Source organism: Halichoeres trimaculatus, unplaced genomic scaffold (genome assembly GCF_033239565.1).
Source record: "Halichoeres trimaculatus isolate MK-OKI-2021-1 unplaced genomic scaffold, fHalTri1.1 fHalTri1_scaffold_18, whole genome shotgun sequence".
Classification (NCBI taxonomy): Eukaryota; Metazoa; Chordata; class Actinopteri; order Labriformes; family Labridae; genus Halichoeres; species Halichoeres trimaculatus.
The window spans coordinates 4,169,352-4,185,585 of NW_027437196.1; positions in this window are offsets into that span (position 1 = coordinate 4,169,352).

Below are 16,234 nucleotides of genomic sequence, written 5' to 3' on the forward strand. Positions count from 1 at the left end.
TCAGTTATTCAGTTGTTGTCGGTTTTCTTAGGTTAGAGGGAGGTGCAGGGTGTGACGGTCCAAAGCGTGGATGGCCAGGTACCTTCTTACCTTTTGTTTATGTCAGCCAGGGTCTCTGGTCTGTTTTGTTTTCCTCATAATATTGATTTTCTTTCTTTATTAACTTTGACATTTTAGGGTTTTTGTTCATCCTCTTTAAGATGATTTTTTTCCCATTTGAGGGTGGTGGTGACCCAAAATGGAGCAAAAAGTGAGTCGATATCTACGCTAGCATTTCAAGCATGTCCAGCTGTTACAGGACAGCTTAGCTATTGTTTTACTGATTCCTACCTGATTAATGCAAGCAGTTAAAAAACTGTGGAATCCAAAAAGATTAATGATTATATATATATATATATATATATATATATATATATATATATATATATATATATATACACACATTTAAAATAATAACATATATTTAATATGGCCATTATTATAAAATAAGGCAATATTTTTTTTTTCGTATTGTATTATTGTCACTAAATATTTTATAATGTTTATTTTAACAATTTCATACTTTTTGAAATAATACTTTTTATTTGTTTTTTTTTTTTGTTTTTTTTTTCGAGGTGCCTTTACTGGCAGATCAAGTCATTTTCCTGAAAAAATGACATCATAAAATGAAAAGGCCATCGTGGAAAAGGACAGTATGAAAGAAAATTTTAATTTGTGAGAAACAAGATTTTTTTTTTTTAATTATTTTATAAAAGCTTGGAAAATACATAAAAGGTAATTTTTCTTAAAAATATAAAATTGTTAAAATAATCAAAATAAAATATTTAATTAAAATTATTTTATACTGAAAAATAATGAAACATATTTCATAATGTCACATTTTTTAAATTCAAAATTGTATTCATTTCAGAATGTTGTTTTTTTATTTATTTAATTGTGAATATATTGGGGTTTTCTTTAAAAACTGTTTCTTCTTTCTGGTTCTGGGTGACTGCTGACAGAGAACGGTCACCTCTCCCATAAGAGCTTCAGCTTGCCTTGTTCTTTCTGTGTGACCATGGTAACCACACTTCAGGGTTTCACACAGAAACCGACCTCACCTCTCTCTGTTCTTTGAATTACTCTATCAGAGTATCACCCCCTTCAGTTTCATTATCAGATCAGGAAAAGGGACATTTTTATCCCACACAGTGCCTTTAAAAAAAAAAAACAAAACAAAACACCCCCTCTTTATTTCAGGGACCCTTTTTGAGACATTTCTTTGAGAGATCCTGGTCCAGCAAACTTCAAGAGCAGTTCATTCAGATTTACCGGGTCCATCTCTATGTGTGAGTGTGGAAGTAGATGTGTTTTTGTGGGTTTCAGTACAGGGTTGGAACATTGTGTGAATCTTGTGCTCAGCATGAGATCTGCGCCTGGCAGCAGATGAATTAACTCATCCTGTGTTTCCTCCTGGAAATGTAGGTCTCTGTGTACAGGTGTGTTTTTTTCATTGTGTATAAAAAGCACATCTTCTTTTTTCCTTCCTGATAATACCTTGTAGGCAATGATGCACGTCCTCTGGACTTAAGTGACCATAACCATGGTGATAACACACACCAGTTCATAACAGTAAGAGTTTAAATGAAAAAAAAGTGTTAGTGCATGCTAACTTATTAACACAATGTGGTTTCTTTCTGCAGTTATTATAAGTTTGATGATGAACTCGTCTCAGAGAATCTGCAGAAATCTCAGCACAAAAGTGAAGAAGCCATCACTTGTCTGTGAAAACTGCAACCACAAGTGCAGGATTTAACTCTTACACATGCAGAGGAAATGATAAGGAAACCTGATACATGATACAACCTTTCTTCTATTTCTTCAAAATAGAAAACTGTCTCTTGGTCGGATAAATTGAAATTCAACATCCGTTCTCCCAACGATGCTTCCCAGTTCCTCCTGGGGGGTCCCAAGGCATGGAGTCCCCCCAGTTGGACATGCCTACCACAAGTTCTCCTACAAAACCGTCTGCTACTGGCCAAAAATGTGGCCTGTAACTTCAGTAAATGTGTTATATCGTGTGTGTGTATGCGTGTGATTATTTCAGACGTGTATCTCAAAAGGTGTAAAGAAATGAGGAGGGGGGATAAGGTGATGAGGAGGAACCATGCTGTTGGTCTCTTAATTAGTAGAAAGACCTTGCCTCTGCACAGCAGAAAAATCTAGACTCAAAATTGTGAAATAATCTATGTAAATATAAAACCTTGTGAAGCAAACTGTGTGAACTCAGTGACATTACACAAAAACCTGCAGTTTACATAATATAAAAAATATAACCCTTGAAACAGCTCCAGAGGGAGGCGTCCTTATCTTCAGGATTCAACATTCTGGTTGGAAATCAACGCAATGGGCTGAAATTTAAATAAATTCTTATCAAAGGGTCATATGAAATGGTTTGGTCGCAAGTTTGAGCCTTACATATTCAAGCAACACAACACCAAACCACACTCTGCCTGGATTACAACCATATCGCTTGGTGGTAGAAGAGTCCAGTTGTTTAGCTAACCGTACTGCGGTGATCGACCTGATCATCATCCATTGAAGAAATTAGGAAAATGATCAAAAATTAAAATGAAAACATCAGGGGGAGTCTAAGCCCTGATTGGCTTGTATCTCAAATGAGGCAAAAACAGGACAAAATTTTGCTTTTTCCCCTGAAACTAGTTATCCACTGGCCTCACGACCATTTATTGTCTATTCATGGGAATACAAAATAAGCTTTTTTTTAAAAAAAAAAAAAATAAATAAATAAAATAGAATAAATAATAATAATAAAATATTCAAGCTTTGACATTTAACAAGTTTTTTTTTTTTTTCATTGCTTGGTGTTTAAACTAAGGATTCAACCATTAAGAGGAGGCAGCATCTAATGGCCATAAGTAAAAAAAAATTGTATATATATTTTTAGAGCATGTTGAAAAACAACCCGACTAATTCTGTCAAGAGTACCAGGTACTGACTCATGTAAAATAAAAAGGTACCACATTTAGGTACCTAAATGTGTCCTTGTGACTGTGAAGGAGTCATATATATATATATATATATATATATATATATATATATATATATATATATATATATATATATATATATATATATATATATATATATATATATATATATATATATATATATATATATATATATATACACACACACATATATCATTGGTGGCTGCTGGTCAGTCAAGGAGGGGAAGGTCATTTTTTCTGGTCTACATCTATTTATATAAACATAAATTCTACCCTCATTGTCAGCTTGTTAGCAGCTGGAGCTGCTACGTGAGACTACGACAGGCAGTAAGTGTGAGTGACAGGGGGAGAAGCTCCACAGCTGGAGCTGAAGCTGCTTATTGGTGAAAAGATGAAGAATCTTTAGACACAACGCTCGTCGTTTTTATGAAAGGTAAACTCGCTGAGGATCGATAAAACCTCCGGATCAGTCCAAAACAACTGAATGTAGAACTCAGAAGATGCTCCGGTGGAGGGTAATACTTCAAGATCGCTGACTGGCTCATTTCACTGTCAATCTAAAAGGGATTCAGCCTCAGACAGAACATCCAATCATCATTCAGAAGCCCAGCGTCTAGGCCAGCCCACTGCCTCATAGACCCCCAGAGACGCTGAGCGTCCGATGGGCGGGACAAAGCCCAGCGTTTATCCAATGACCGTCCAGTTTCCACAGTGGAACAACCCACTCTACGCTTCCCCGCTGAAGTCAGAAGACGCTCAGTGTCCGACTGTGTTAAAGCGCTGAGACGCTGCGGGGATGAATGAGGAGGAGGTGGAGCCAGTTACCTGTGATAGGAGCTGATTCTGAACAAAAGATGAAGGAATTACAGTGCAGATTTTATCAATGAAATGAACACACAGCAGGACATATCACCACTTTTTTGGGGACATTTTAGGGGAAGCTGAGCTTCCCTTGCACATTGGCACAGTCTTACTTGCTCAACTATTAAGCCCTTCAGTTTTCTGTGTGGATAACTGAGTCGTATTTTCACAGGATGTTTCATAACTTGAATCTGAGCGAGGATTATCCTTATCCACATGGTGCCCGCCTATTTTCTTGTGTAATTTTAATCTGGTATTATCTTCCTTCTACCAACATTAACTTCAGCAGACTGTTGTTTTAGATACTCTGATAGATATGAGACATTAGTCTCAGCGTGACCAAAATTTACTAAAAAAATCTTTTAATCCCAAAGTTATCTTGGAAAATGAATCTAAAAAAAATCGTCTTTCAAACGTAACAATCATTGGCTAGAACAAAGTCAGGCTCGTTGTCTGAATTTATGAACGCAGCGTGCTGAAAAGGCTCCACACAGACAGAGCTTCATCTGTTGGGAGTATATAGCCCTTTGAATTCATAATGAAGTAAACTTCACCTGCAGCACGCTGCTAATAGATAAAATCCCAAAGCTTCATTATTCCTGCAAATTTCTGCTGACAGTTTGACGAGAAGCGCCAGCTTCTCATCTGCAGCTACCGGTGCGAAATGAGATAACTGGCTGAGTTATTCAGCTGCAGAGCAGGCCGAGTCATTCAGCCGTTTATCCTCAGTAATGGGTCCTCGCTGTGAATGAAGGAGCACAGTTTACGAAGGAATTAAGACGATAATGAGTCTAAATTTACACTTTTATATTAATTTATGGATTATCGCTGTCATACGTCTCATTGAAGAGTTAGATACATGAAACAGGGGGAGGAGGTTTAGTTTTTCTGAACCAGTATGTTAGAAAAATCTGTTTCCTTTAGTTTGTGGTGATCTCATTTTAAAAGACGCAGCTGGATAAAAATAAAAAATAAAAAACTGAAGGTTGAATCGACCGTAGAGGGGTGCCTTAACATGAAAGTGCACACAGGCAGCGAGCATCTGAGGTGAAAGGGTTGAGTTGTTTTTTAGTTATGTGCTGTGTGCCCTAAAGGTCAAATTGACCAACTTCCACCAAGTGTGTGTCCACAGCATGCGTCAGGAACTCTAATGAAGCCTGATTCGCTGCCGGTGAGTCAAAGCTTCATGTAGCCGGGCACAATAAAAAGAAAAACAGATCTAATTCATCCCAGCAGAGGCAGCGACGGCAGCAGGATATTGAAGGCTTTTTTAAAAAGCAGCGTGTTACAGAGACAAAAAGGAACAATGTCCAGTCACAGTGTCTGGCCGGAAACTCAGTGCATCGCCGTCTGATGCTAAAAAGCTTTTCCGGTTATTTGAGTTTGGCAGAAACTGAACACAAAGGTTGAGAGCTCAACATGACACCCGAAAATGTTAAAACCACAAAAGAGAATCAACCACATTCACTCAGCAGCTGTTTCCCTTTGACACCGTGCTGAGATCTGTTGATATACTGCAATGTCCAGTTTATATGGGTCATGAATTAAATTTTTCACCAGATTTAAAGCCATCCTGCACAATTTGGGAAAATACTGGAAGTCTACCCATAGTGGGCAACATTGCCATGTGCAGTTTGGAAATGATAAACATTATGCTCCTGGATCCCCACCCCAATGATGATACTCTCCTGGTTGATGTTGGGCTGTAAAATCTCAAACCTGTTGGCTTCTGGTCTTGCTCCACTTATTGGGCTCTAATTTCGTGGCGCAGCGCAGGGGGTGCAAGCCTGGCGCACCCTGCGCTGTGTTAATTTCATGCGGCGCACCACCATGCGCTGCCAATTTGCCAATTTGGTAGACGGTCTGCACAGAGATGGGTGTGACTGTGCGCCAGGGGGAGTTGACGGTGCACCAGGGGGGAGGTGTGTCGGCGGACACCTGAAAGCTCGCCAGCTCCAACCTGGTCTATTCTCGGCGCAAAGCGGAGCGCACCCTCCGCAGCTGTAATTTGGTGACAGGCGCACATGTGCGCACACGTCAACAAAGCCTCAGAGGCAGGTTTCCAGAGTGTCAGGCACATTTTAATACAATAAACAATCACAGTAATCACTATTTAATGTAACCGTCTGAACCAGCATATACATTTGTATCTATATTAACTGTCCCGTCACATCTGATGTCAGATTAAAGCCGTTTGTCATAATGGAAAGTTAACCTGACGGCAGCTGGAAGTTTGACGCACATCTTACAACTAAAGAATAAACAGCCTTAACATCTGATACTGAGTATATATCTGGCTTCTCTCATTTCATTTAATTCAAAGAAAAGAGGGAGAGAAAAGACGAAGAAAAAAGAGAAGAAATAAATGTATGTCACTCAGGATTTACCCGTGATTTCCCATATTTCTCTGTGTTAGTCTTTATTTTTAACGTGATCTAAAAAGATGGAGTACATTATTGTAAGGAGGATGAGGTGGAGACACCGGGAGAGTATACAGTCTATCACCAAAGGTTCTGCTATTTGGCGATGACAAACCAGGAGTGCAGGTGGATCAAAAGTATTCTGAATGGATAAGCCAGCTGTGTAACTGTCTCTTAATTTTGTACTCCTATTAATCACAAAGGAAGAGCTTAAATCTGTCCCGGGAGCTGGCCCACAAGGTGACGTGCTTCGTGTCCTCCGATGCGCCCCGCTGTCCAATCTCCTGCTGCAGGGACAGCGGCTCTGACCGTCTCTGCTACTGGGTCTTTCCAGCACACTTTCCGCAGTGTCGGGGATCAGTCAGACCAATCAGACCAATTGGTGAAGACAGCGCTCGGCTGTGTTAAACACACTCACGGCTTTTCTCCTCCCTCTCTGCCATTTGCGCGGAGGGAGGCGTGGACGCGCTCCTCTGCGCCTTGACTGCGCCTCTCTTGGCGCTGCAGGAAACTTGCAAAGTGCGCCGGTCACGCCCTGTCTGCGCGCCGAAGGCCGGCGCAGGGCAGGTGCGCCTGCACTTGCCCATTATGTCCATTTGTGTTGTAGTTAAAACAAAAACCATCTGGTTTGGACACTGCTTGTTTTATTTTAGAAGTCACTGGGTGTTTTTAGGTGGTTTCTCTGCACAACTTCCTGTCCTGCTCGATCTTTTTGACACACCCCAGCCCTGGCATCTGAACCAGTGCTATTAAGGAGCAAAGTGGGTCCAGAGACACATCTGGCGGTTAGAAATTTTCTTCCACAGGTAACATCTCTAAGTTACTCTAACAGGCAAAGTACAACTATGATCTCCGCTCTGTCAGAGCAGCCATTCAGATGGCATGTCAATGCTAACTGGTGCAGGGCCGGATGTTTCCCCACAAGGTGAGGAGAAAGAGGTGAGGATGACGTGCTGGTTCTCAGGTGTGAGCTAAGAAGTGACGACATGGACCTGTCCTTCAATCCATCGTTATTGGGAACGCAGATTATTTAGAAACTTACTGATAGAGAAATTAGCTGTTTCTCGAACCAGGCGGCAAACATTTTCATTAAAGCTGTAAAATCATCTTTTTGGCTCAGTGTGTGTATGGTTTCTGGTCTTTATGCCTCAAGTGGACAGTTGAAGTTGGCACTTGATTTACTAGGCGCCACCCTGTTAGTTGCAGCAGCTCTCTCTTCCTTGTCTATTTCTCATAATATTTTCATCTGGTTTTCGTCATCTTTGTATTTGGAGTGGATCATCACTTTGTTTGGCTCATTTGTTGGTCGTGGACACCAAACTGGTTTTGTCTTCAGTGATATTTTTACTACTTTTGCTCCTGTGTTTGTCTGGAGATCATACATGTAACCATGGTCGCATTGTTTACATGGGAAATCAGCTGTTAGCAGCCTGTAGCATGTCAATGCTAACTGGTGCAAGGCCTGATGTTTCCCACAAGGTGAGGAGAAGGAGGTGAGGACGACGCGCTGGTTCTCAGGTGTGAGCTAAGAAGTGACGACATGGACCTGTCCTTCCATCCATCGTTATTGGGAATATAAGATCTATCTCCAATAAGATGGACGAGCTAGCCGTGCTAACCCAGCAACAGAGGGAATACCAGGAGGCAGAGTAGCGTCATGCTATTCACAGACATGGCTAACAGAGCTAACACCAGACACCAACGCCACATTGGAAGAGCTTCACCTGCTGCGAGCGGACGCAGGTAATCTTCCCGTCACCTCCTGGATTGTGCTGTCGTAAAAGGCTTTCATCCTGAGAGTTTGAATGTAAAGGGAACATTGTGTGAGCTGGTGACAAATAAAACGGTCACTGTAACCGTCCCACCAGCTGTCTCATGGATTACATGATGGCTTGGTAATCTTTTTGCTCTCTGACTGTGAACAGGTTGGAGCTCTTCTTCTAAACACTCCTATTTAAATGATTAAAGAGTCGATAAGAAAACCAGCTGGGCTAAACTTGCTTCAGTTTGAGGATTCAATCATTTAAGGATCGTGGCTTTTGTCTGTGTTCCTTCCTGAGCTCCAGGAGTGTTAACTTAATCTGAAATCCATCCAAAATGTTTAGAGTGAAAGATTTCTCATGGGGGAAACACCCCCAAAAGCTCAACAGAATTTAAGACCTCACTTTCCTCTCTAAAAGGACCAAACTAAAGCTTTTTCCTGCAGTAAAACCCAGCAGGAATGAAACCAAACACAATTCACAAGAAGCACGAAGGACTTCGAAATAACAGCCTCCTGTATTATCTCCACCCAGCAGCTCTCCCAGCTTTGTAGCTCCTCCTGAGAAGTTTTTCTTCTAACTTCTCCTGATCAGTTTTCAGAGCATGCATCTTCACAGAAAGGCTTTTTAACATTCTTTAGAAACACCTCGACTAAAGCAGAAGCAGCATAATGTACACGATAATGAGACTGCAGCAAAAAGCTGCTCTGACTGACCTTCTTCAGCCCCGTTCAGCGAATGCATCCTCAGCTTGGCACCAAGCTTCAGCTGTGTCTTTAAATCTCTCTTTAGTCTGTGGTGTACAATGAGCTGGCCTTTGCTTTTTTGTAAATACTTCGAGGAGGCGATGACGATACTATTGTGTGAAATAGTTTTACCTTTTGCTGGATGTTCGTCAGCACATGATTCATGTTTCTGAGGTGTCATTTGGCGTGCACACCTCGTCCTCTGTGTGAAGTCATCCACACCTCAGAGCGAGGCTTCGAACTGAGTCACAGCCAAACAGACGGTGGGCTTGGCAGCTGCCTGTGCAGCTGCAGAGACGACCGGCCAGTGAATATTTGATGTCAGACCAGGAGAGTCTTGGAGACACCTTTGTGTTTGGTCCGGATGTCTCTATGAAATTTGATTTAGAGTCCAGCTCAGAGAAGGTTTTGGTTTGATGGAAAGAAACATTTTTGTTTGAGGAAAAAGTTGAAGGTCAGTTTTTTTTTTCCTCTGAAAGTCCTTTGTGAGCTTTGAGGCTGTTTTTGTGCAGCACATTTCAGTCCCATCACCACCCATCAAAATCTGTAGAAAGAATATTTTATCCCTCTTTGAAATGTTCAAAGATCTTCCTCTTATTTAATCAATTCCAAACTGGATAAATGAATAACAAAAACAGCCAGATGGGATGACAGGTGTGATTAACCAAACAGAGCCGGTCCAGTTCTTTCAGCTAAACACGAACGCTCAAATCATGCAAATTTTCTCGCAATTTTCCGAAATTACCAACCCTCCAAACTCCGGCTCTGTGGAGATTGTACCGCTGAGCTTCTTTTGCCAAATCAGATATCAAAGTCCAAAATTGAGCATATTCATCCAGAAGAAAAGGCTACAGCACTTATTTTCTTCTCTTTTCATGTCTTTTCATTTCTCCATTTATCTTCTGTGTTTTGAAAATCAATGCCATCCTCCAGTGTCAGAGCTTTGTCCAGTTGTTTGATCTCCACAGTGTTTTATTTTCTGTTCTAAGGCTCAGGGGAAATATCTGACAGGGACCCTAAAAAAATCATAAATCTAAATATAAAGGTGTGTGTATGTTTGGGTATAGAAATGTAACTTTACTTATGTCAGTATAAACTGATATAGACATACATGTGACAGATCATGAAAGTACACAGGGCTCCAGAAGAGGCATGACTGAAAAAAAATGTGTTAGAGCCTGTAAAATGTTTCAAAATCTTTCAAATTTTTCTTTATTTCTTTCAGAACTTTCTCAGAATCTCGAATCCTGAGAAGTTTCTTGACATTTACATTATTTTTTTCAAGATCTCTCGCAAAGTTTCTTAAGATCTGGTAAAACTACACCAAAGCTTTTCAATAGCTCTTTCCTAAAGAAGCGAACGTCGGCTGGTGACCCGTTAGCCAAATCTGGTACCAGAAATATTACTTTATTTTTTGAAATCAATAGTTTGTTCTTCATTAAGCTTTAAAAGCTCTTAGAAAGTGACATTTTCTGAGGTTTAAATATTTTCAGAAAGCTTTTCTCTGGCCACTGTTCTCCACAAACTACCGCACTGCATCTGATGCTGATGGACAGCTTGACAGCCTCACAAAGGTGAAGCCTAAAATAGTCAGTCCCCCCCTGGTGGCTAACTGCTGTACAGGTACTGTGAGTCTGTAAACACTGACAAATACTAAACAATAACATCATTTTGGAATGTAAAGTAAAAAAATAAAATTAAGTAATAATATATTACTGAAGATACAATATTGATTTATTTCTTTCATAAAAGAGTCTGGCCCTTCACACACTAAAAAAAAAAAAAAAAAAAAAAAAAAAAGAATGGCCTGTGGATGATTGTAGTTGATGATCCCTGTTCTAAAAATCAGCAAAAATAAAAAAAATTCAGGATCTCACAAAATTTTCTAATAATAATTAAAAATTCAGATGTGGTTCATAAAAAAGTTTTTGAGAGCCATTTAAAATTTATTCCCCTGAGGTTGTCAGGAATTCATCCACTCTTCCACAATCTTTAACATATTCTCAGGAAATTGCAATTTCTTTTTAAAGATCTTAATGGCCAGTTTACAACATTGGAAAAATAATAATAAATAAATAAATAAATAAATAAATAAATAAATAAATAAATAAATAAATAAATAAAATAAAATAAAATAAAATAAAATTAAATTAAATTAAAAAAAAAAAAAAAATCAAAAAACATGTTTGGATTTCACAAAGTTTATAGTTTTTAAAATTTATTTTACAGTTTTTGGGGGGATCAGGTAAAAGTTTCTCAATATCTCACAAAAAGTCTCAGAGCCTCATAAAAGTTTCTTAGGATAAAGTTTCCTTTATCCTCAATGGAGTCTTCTGAGATCTTACATAATATCCATAGAGTTAGAAGAAGATATTTTCTACTTCTTCTTATGAAGGTTCATTATAGTTTAATTTTCACTTCAGTCTGGCAGAGATCGATCAATAATGTTTTGAGAGGGTGTTAACTTTATCTTCAAGAATAAACCACACTGTCGCTATTATTTTATGAGAAGAGGAATATTATTCTAACGTTTTGGGCAACGGTGTGTTATAGAAGAGAAATATGTCTCACAAAAGTTTTTTCACATTATGTAACCCAGAGTACAGACATTACCTGGCTGTTTGGTAAAGTGCTGGGTAATTGATGGCAATTTCTGTGGCTCTTACAAAACTTTACGAAATTATTCCCTGGGTTCTCACATGAACTTTTTGGAGTCCCTTATATTTTTCTTTGGATCTTGCAAAAGTTTGGACATGGGATTGAGTAAACTCCCTGGGCAGACAAAATCTCTGTACACTCTGGCGAGAAAAAAAAAGAAGAAAAAGGAAATGGACCGAGGACTACAGGCTGAGCCTCACACGTCGATCGATTGAAGGTAATTTCTAGTAAGAGATGTCTCATTTCGTCAAACCCCTGCTGACTCTCCTCCTCTCCTCCTGAGGAAAACCTTTAATAAGCCGACTTATCCTCCTTCCCCTCCTCTGTCCACGTCTCAGGCTGAAGGGACAATGACAAGAGAAGGAGGCAATTAGAGGAAAGGAAACAAGGATGAACAAACAGGCGGCGTTTGCAGATTGTATTCAGAGTTTCCTCACAGCGTCTCTGTCCGTGGTGCTGAAGCTGAGCACAGATTGAAGAGCTCTCAGGGGCTCAGTCCGATAATACTACGGCTTCTTCTGCTTTAACAAACAGAACGTTTTACATCTCCTGTAGCTCAGTCAATACAGCAAACACAGCTCACTCTGCATTACAGGGAAAAAAAACAGGAAGTCCCTGAGGACCGAGGACTCAGCTGGACATCAGTAGTAAGTCCTTGGCACTTCTGACTTTGCTCAGAATGGAAAATAAATGCTATTAACTCTGAAATTTGTGTGCAAAAGCACGACCTCTTGTTCATTAATGCTTCATGAATAAAGGCCAATATTTCCTCTTCATTGTCATGCTGCCGGAGCCAAAACTCCAGACGTAGATTGTGCACTTACGGGCTCAACTGTTGGTCTCAGCAGTGAATTCAAAGCTTAGAGTTAACTATAGGTCAGTGAATAGAAACTTTTGATTTTCTGTTTGACATTTAAGCTACAGGTAAAGAAAGTAGCTCAGTCTCGCTTCATTTCATGAGAAAATGTGTTCTCAAAAGGTCAGGTTTTTGACATGTTTAAGAGAAAAACAACAAGTTCAGAAAGAAGGAAGTTGATTTCATGTCCCTAATACAGCCACAGCCACTCTGAGTATATTAAATCTGCTGTATCACAGTCTTAGTTTTCATTTAAACATGACGGAAGTTTGTCTTTAAATGAACTAACCAATTAATCAACCAAACAAATCAGCCAAATAACTAATTAACCAGCTGATGGGAAAATACAACTTAGATTTGAGATTCAGAAGGCTGTGAAGCAGAAAAGTGGGACTCAGACTCAGATCCAGGAGAGGAACTGAGAGACAGAGAGGAACTAAGGGGCGGCGATGTCTGTATCAGGCACAGCCACGTTCCAGAGCACCGATGTTATTGAGATGTACCAGAAGAAGATCCAAAAAGCTATGCAGCCAATGATCGGGAAAACTTCTGGGTTTACCCTCAGCTTCATGTTTGTGTTTCGTTCTTTCAAGAATAAAAACAAAAATATGCACCGAATGACTCACTTTTTGCTCTTGCTGAGATTTTTTCTAGCTCTAAGAATATTCAACCAATTCACAAACCAACCATTAACTCTACCATCCAAATATTCAGCTAACCAACCAACAGATAAAACTACCAACAAACCAATCAATCAATCAATCAATCAATCAATCAATCAATCAATCAATCAATCAATCAATCAATCAATCAATCAATCAATCAATCTATAAATCAATCAATCAATCAACAGCTCAACCAACTAATCAAGCAATAAACAAATTAACCAATCAAACAAAACCCAACTACAATCCAAACAACCAAATTACCAGTCAACTAGTTGGTCTATCAACCAACAATTTAACTAACTAACTAACTAACTAACTAACTAACTAACTAACTAACTAACTAACTAACTAACTAACTACCAACTAGCCAACTAACGAACTATCTAACTAACTATCTATCTAACTAACTAACTAATTAAATCACTAACTAACTAACTAACTAACTAACTAACTGACTGACTGACTGACTGACTAACTAACTAACTAACTAACTAATTAACTAATTAACTAATTTACTAATTAACTAACTATTCAAACCCAATCAGGTAGTTTGTCAACCAACAATTCAACAAACAAATAAACCAGAAAGACCTTCAAACCATTCAGCCAAACAAACAAACCCAATACAAACAACAACAACAACAACAACAACAACAAACTTAACAACCAACTAATCAACTTATCAAGGAACACATGCACAAACTAACCAACTTACCAATCAACCAGTTGGTCAGTCAACCTAGAATTTAACCAACCAACCAGTCAACTGACTATCTGACCAACTTAAACATTTGATGACTTTAACTGACATCAAAGATCAAAGTCAGTAAATTTCCAGTAACTTTCACTAAATTCTGAATGATTCAATTATAATCTATTGAAGGCTTTTCCTTAGAATAAAAAAAAAACAAAAAAAATAAAAAAAAACACTGGCCAACCAACTAAGTGCAGTGCTCTGCTGGCTGACCACAAAGGTAAAATCTAAAACTAAAGGCGCCGGGGTCAGGGGTTGCTATGGCACCACCTGTTGGCCTGCAAAAGCTCACACAGGAAGTACACTCATTTTAAAGTAACAAGACGTGTGGACTCTTTAAAAAAACAGGAAGTTGGTGGTTTCCTTTTGTCATCATCAGAGCACAAAAAACACATGGTTGTGTATTTTTCGTACTGAATATGGAACAACTGTAGAAGCACTTACGGTGACAAAGGAAAAAGCAAAAGATCTCTGAGAGCTGAAGCTTTCAGGGACTTTAAAGTGACTGAGGAGCCATCATTTCACCGCTGTTATTTCCTCCTTTATGTGTTTTTGACTCCATGTGAAACATTCTTATAGCAGCTCGCCTTTTGTGAAGCAAAATGATCCAAATTGAGCCTGAATGGACTCAAAGAGAGAATGCATCCATTAGAGCCTGTGTATGTTTGTAGATGGCAGACTGACAGGAAGCTGGTTTTTAGTCATTTTAAAGATGGAGATCTCTAAAGAGGACAAAGTGGAACAGAAGTTACAGAGACTGAGATGGACTTAAATCATGACCAGTCTATTTTTCTCTGCCGTGTTGTGTGTTCACGTGGACTTCTCCAACAAACTTCCTTCAGTATTTAAGAAAAAAATCTGAAGATAACGTTGATAAGAGTCCGCTGTGCCTTCATTTGACAAACGTCAAAGCATTTACCTGGAAAAAAACATCTTGTTCATAAAGTTCAAACTCCATCGTTCATCGCTTCTCCTCCTTTTGTCTGGTTTTCTTCACAATTAACTGTGAGAACAGGAAATAATAGTCCATTATATCTCCATCTGATTTATCTGCAAGACATTGTTGTATTAAAATGGAACGTTAAGGACAAAAGTAGATTCTCTCGAGGCGTTTGCTCTTCAGATGTGGGGACAGTGATTGTTTTCCATCCAGCGGCTCTACACCTTTACCATGGTAACAGCTTTGTGAGGTATTTCTGAGCGGTATTTAATCAAGAGGAAAACAGCCTTGACTGTTTCTTCGGTGTTGGTATAATCAGCCGGATGGGAAGAAGGGGAACAGGTTCCTTCGCTTCAGGTGCATGGTCATCACAAAAACACATGCAACTTAAAATTATTATGATAAAATGTAACCTTGCTTCTTTACTTTACTTTAAAACAGACTTTTAAAAGTGTAACTGAGGAGTTAATTTGATCCTCCTGTCTGTCCCTGTGGAAACTGGGTTGAATGAATGACTAACGGTTGTAATAAAAGCCCACTTTGAGCGCTCCGTCGTAGTAATTATTCAATCTGAATCAGAAGCATGAATATAAAGTGGGTCATGTGTTTCTGCTCGTATTGTGGAGAGTTGAAGGCAGCGTACAGCCGCTTTTGTCAACAATACATCAGATGATTATGACACGGATGGATGTTAATCTTTAGCTCCAACACAATATGAAAGATCCTCATTCATTCTGTGTCTTTATTGGACATAACAGCTGGAGAAAGACTGGAATAGGAAGACAACTGAGGTGGTTATATGAGGAAGTGGAGCTGAAGCCAGAGGAAGTCTCTTTAGTTTGGGGTTTAGCTGAGATTTCTCTTTTTACAAACTCAAAGTTGAAATAAAATGGATTTCTTCTCTTAATGCCGCCATGTGTTTCTTGCTTTACCAACATAAAAACATCAAGTCACCTGAACTTTTCTTGTACTTTTTAGTTTTGGAGATATAGTGTTGGAAGTCTTTTCAATTGATGAAACTTAATGTGTTCAGTCCACTCACGTTCAACTCAACGAAGCAAAATCTGAAATTTTCTGAGTTGATCCTGAAGCAGAAATATCTCTGATGATTTAAAATCTGAGCAGCTATTCACTCATGTGAAACCGTCAGCCAAAAACCTTGGAGTTTTTTTTTTAGCAGGACTTTTGTTTTGAGCTGCGAGTTCAAGAAAGAGAGGAAAGGTTAAATCCACAACTTAAAAAAAGAAAGATTTAGAAAAACACAGTTCTGCTTTTATATCTGCTCCTCAGGATTAGTATAATTTACTTTACACGTGTTTCAATTTGTGGCCTTCAGATGGCTCAAAATGCAGCAGTTCAAATTTAGAGTTGAGAACCAAAACTGTATCCACATCACCCCTTACTGTAGCATCTTTACGTTAACTACCTGTTGCAGTTTTATGATACTTTGATTCCCCATTCCCCTGCTTTTAAACAGATCCTTAATGACTTGGCGGGAGATTCATCTGTCTGCATGTCTTGTCTGACTGGAGGTATCTGTCATATCTCCGTGTCGTGTTG